Here is a 5,000-nt window from a genome sequence, read left to right as displayed (position 1 = left end):
GTGGAGAGAAATATCCAGTCTACTCCAGGAGGATGAGATAAATATTCAGTCTACTCCAGGAGGATGAGAGAAATATTGCCTACTCCAGGAGGATGAGAGAAATATTCAGCCCCTCCAGGAGGATGAGAGAAATATTCAGTCTACTCCAGGACGATGAGAGAAATATCCAGCCCCTCCAGGAGGATGAGAGAAATATTCAGTCTACTCCAGGACGATGAGAGAAATATCCAGCCCCTCCAGGAGGATGAGAGAAATATTCATCCCCTCCAGGAGGATGAGAGAAATATCCAGTCCCTCTAGGAGGATGAGAGAAATATCCAGTCCCTCCAGGAGGATGAGAGAAATATTCATCCCCTCCAGGAGGATGAGAGAAATATCCAGTCTACTCCAGGAGGATGAGAGAAATATCCAGCCCCTCCAGGAGGATGAGAGAAATATCCAGTCTACTCCAGGAGGATGAGAGAAATATCCAGCCCCTCCAGGAGGATGAGAGAAATATCCAGCCCCTCCAGGAGGATGAGAGAAATATCCAGCCCCTCCAGGAGGATGAGAGAAATATCTATCCCCTCCAGGAGGATGAGAGAAATATCCAGTCTACTCCTGGAGGATGAGAGAAATATTCAGCCTACTCCAGGAAGATGAGAGAAATACCCAGCCTACTCCAGGAGGATTAGAGAAATATCCAGTCTACCCTAGGAGGATGAGAGAAATATCTAGTCCCTCCAGGAGGATGAGAGAAATATTCATCCCCTCCAGGAGGATGAGAGAAATATTCAATCTACTCCAGGAGGATGAGAGAAATATCCAGGCCCTCCAGGAGGATGAGACAAATATTCAGCCCCTCCAGGAGGATGAGAGAAATATCCATCCTCTCCAGGAGGATGAGAGACATATCCAGCCTACTCCAGGAGGATGAGAGAAATATTCAGCCTACTCCAGGAGGTCGAGAGAAATATCCAGTCCCCTCCGGGAGGATGAGAGAAATATCCAGCCTACTCCAGGAGGATGAGAGCAATATTCAGCCCCCCCAGGAGGATGAGAGAAAAATTCAGCCTACTCCAGGAAGATGAGAGAAATATCCAGCCTACTCCAGGAGGATTAGAGAAATATTCAGTCTACTCCAGGAGGATGAGAGAAATATCCAGTCCCTCCAGGAGGATGAGAGAGATATTCAGCCTATTCCAAAAGGATGAGAGAAATATCCAGCCTACTCCAGGAGGATGAGAGAAATATCCAGTCTACTCCAGGAGGATGAGAGAAATATCTAGCCCCTCCAGGAGGATGAGAGAAATATTCAGTCTCTTCCAGGAGGATGAGAGAAATATTCAGTCTACTCCAGGAGGATGAGAGAAATATTCAGCCCCTCCAGGAGGATGAGAGAGATATTCAGCCTATTCCAAAAGGATGAGAGAAATATCCAGCCTACTCCAGGAGGATGAGAGAAATATCCAGTCTACTCCAGGAGGATGAGAGAAATATCTAGCCCCTCCAGGAGGATGAGAGAAATATTCAGTCTCCTCCAGGAGGATGAGAGAAATATTCAGTCTACTCCAGGAGGATGAGAGAAATATTCAGCCCCTCCAGGAGGATGAGAGAAATATTCAGTCTCCTCCAGGAGGATGAGAGAAATATTCAGTCTCCTCCAGGAGGATGAGAGAAATATTCAGTCTACTCCAGGAGGATGAGAGAAATATTCAGCCCCTCCAGGAGGATGAGATAAATATCCAGCCTACTCCAGGAGGATGAGAGAAATATTCAGCCCCTCCAGGAGGATGAGAGAAATATCCAGCCTACTCCAGGAGGATGAGAGAAATACCCAGCCTACTCCAGGAGGATTAGAGAAATATTCAGTCTACTCCAGGAGGATGAGAGAAATATCCAGCCCCTCCAGGAGGATGAGAGAAATATCCAGCCCCTCCAGGAGGATGAGAGAAATATCCAGTCCCTCCAGGAGGATGAGATAAATATTCATCCCCTCCAGGAGGATGAGAGAAATATTCAGTCTACTCCAGGAGGATGAGAGAAATATTCAGCCCCTCCAGGAGGATGAGAGAGATATTCAGCCTATTCCAAAAGGATGAGAGAAATATCCAGCCTACTCCAGGAGGATGAGAGAAATATCCAGTCTACTCCAGGAGGATGAGAGAAATATCTAGCCCCTCCAGGAGGATGAGAGAAATATTCAGTCTTCTCCAGGAGGATGAGAGAAATATTCAGTCTACTCCAGGAGGATGAGAGAAATATTCAGCCCCTCCAGGAGGATGAGAGAAATATTCAGTCTCCTCCAGGAGGATGAGAGAAATATTCAGTCTCCTCCAGGAGGATGAGAGAAATATTCAGTCTACTCCAGGAGGATGAGAGAAATATTCAGCCCCTCCAGGAGGATGAGATAAATATCCAGCCTACTCCAGGAGGATGAGAGAAATATTCAGCCCCTCCAGGAGGATGAGAGAAATATCCAGCCTACTCCAGGAGGATGAGAGAAATACCCAGCCTACTCCAGGAGGAATAGAGAAATATTCAGTCTACTCCAGGAGGATGAGAGAAATATCCAGCCCCTCCAGGAGGATGAGAGAAATATCCAGCCCCTCCAGGAGGATGAGAGAAATATCCAGTCCCTCCAGGAGGATGAGATAAATATTCATCCCCTCCAGGAGGATGAGAGAAATATTCAGTCTACTCCAGGAGGATGAGAGAAATTTCCAGCCCCTCCAGGAGGATGAGAGAAATATCAAGCCCCTCCAGGAAGATGAGAAAAATATCCAGCCCCTCCAGGAGGATGAGAGAAATATTCAGCCCCTCCAGGAGGATGAGAGAAATATCCAGCCTACTCCAGGAGGATGAGAGAAATATTCAGCCTACTCCAGGAGGTCGAGAGAAATATTCATCTCCTCCGGGAGGATGAGAGAAATATCCAGCCTACTCCAGGAGGATGAGAGCAATATTCAGCCCCCCCAGGAGGATGAGAGAAAAATTCAGCCTACTCCAGGAAGATGAAAGAAATATCCAGCCTACTCCAGGAGAATTAGAGAAATATTCAGTCTACTCCAGGAGGATGAGAGAAATATCCATCCCCTCCAGGAGGATGAGAGAGATATTCAGCCTACTCCAAGAGGATGAGAGAAATATCCAGCCTACTCCAGGAGGATGAGAGAAATATCTATCCCCTCCAGGAGGATGAGAGAAATATTCAGTCTCCTCCAGGAGGATGAGAGAAATATTCAGTCTACTCCAGGAGGATGAGAGAAATATTCAGCCCCTCCAGGAGGATGAGATAAATATCCAGCCTACTCCAGGAGGATGAGAGAAATATTCAGTCCCCTCCAGGAGGATGAGAGAAATATCCAGCCTCCTCAAGGAGGATGAGAGAAATATCCAGCCTACTCCAAGAAGATGAGAGAAATATTCAGTCTACTCCAGGAGGATGAGAGACATTTTCAGTCTACTCCATGAGGATGAGAGAAATATCTAGCCCCTCCAGGAGGATGAGAGAAATATTCAGCCTACTCCAGGAGGATGAGAAATTGAAAAATGACTGGAGGAGAGTGTAGGAGGAGAGGAAAAGAGAGGAGAGGAGGAGGTCTGATCTGAGGGGAGCCACACTAACAGCCTGACCAATAGGCCTGCACTGTACTGACTGGCTACGCTGGTCTATCTCTTCTATCAGATCTCTACAGGTCTCTAATTCTACACTGCTCTGTCCTATCGGATCTCTACTGGTCTCTAATTCGACACTGCTCTGTCCTATCAGATCTCTACAGGTCTCTAATTCTACACTGCTCTGTTCTATCAGATCTCTACAGGTCTCTAATTCTACACTGCTCTGTCCTATCAGATCTCTACAGGTCTCTAATTCTACACGGCTCTGTCCTATCAGATCTCTACAGGTCTCTAATTCTACACTGCTCTGTTCTATCAGATCTCTACTGGTCTCTAATTCTACACTGCTCTGTCCTATCAGATCTCTACAGGTCTCTAATTCTACACGGCTCTGTCCTATCAGATCTCTACAGGTCTCTGATGCTACACAGCTCTGAGCTGTTCAGTCAAAGATGGATGATCTCAATTGGGTAAACAATAGCTTACAGCTCAAAACAGATGGAAAAAATGATATTGTATCATATAGCATGATACACAGATGACATAGCAATGACTTAGTGTGCGGGTCATTAAATCCTAAATAACCAGTCCTATTTTCTGCTCCACATCTTGCAAGGTATCCTAGAAGTCTATGTTTACTGGCTGTGGGCTGAATGCACATGCAGTAGTTTGCCTGTAAGGTACCATGAAATGGCCCATATCCCTGGTACTATAAATATATTCTCAGTGGCTCACAGGATGGGTATGACTCTAAGTACAGCAGCTGGGTCTCCATGACTGATGTCTAGCTACCCCTGTGTCGACCAGGGCTATATTCCCTATATAGTACACTACTTTAGACCAGGGCCCTGGCTTTGGTCAAAAGTAATGCAGGATGTAGGGAACTGTGTTTAATTTGGGACAGGTGAGGGGTAAAGGGGGTACATACAGGAGGACCTTGTGCCCAGGGTATGAGTCCCAACGTGGCCATGTGGAGCTGTGGGATGGTTCATGTACACTGCTATGGGGTGGGCACTGTCCATGGTAACCCCCCTCCCTGCTGCAGCCAGGCAGGATTGATGAGTTTGGGCCGGCAAGGAATCACTAGACTAGATTACAAACACAGTGCTTTGTCTTGTGGCAAGCAGTTCTTCAAGGCGAAGCAGCGCTCGTTTAATTGGTAGCACAAGCTATTCTGTCTACACACCCCTGTTCCATATTGTTCCAGCTAGGGGCGAAGGGATGGAGGGGAGGATGGACGGGGATGTTTGATGGAGAGAGAATATGGAGGGAGGAGAGGAAGGGGGAAGGAGAGGAGGATGAGGGTGAATGTCTTCTAAAACAAACAGATGCTAGAGTCGCTACAGCACTGTGTGTGTGTTTTCCAAAAGAAGAGATAGGATACATTCACACATTGCACG

General features: G+C 46.8%; 1 protein-coding gene across 1 annotated transcript in view; it reads left to right on the top strand.

The window, feature by feature from the left end:
• LOC110503944 (reticulon-4 receptor-like 1) overlaps nt 1-5,000 on the top strand; it is a 214,092-nt gene that overhangs the window by 62,291 nt on the left and 146,801 nt on the right. The window lies entirely within an intron of this gene.

Source organism: Oncorhynchus mykiss, chromosome 24 (genome assembly GCF_013265735.2).
Source record: "Oncorhynchus mykiss isolate Arlee chromosome 24, USDA_OmykA_1.1, whole genome shotgun sequence".
NCBI classification, from domain to species: domain Eukaryota; kingdom Metazoa; phylum Chordata; class Actinopteri; order Salmoniformes; family Salmonidae; genus Oncorhynchus; species Oncorhynchus mykiss.
Note: the sequence above shows the minus strand (reverse complement) of the source record. Positions and strands in the feature narration are given on the sequence as shown.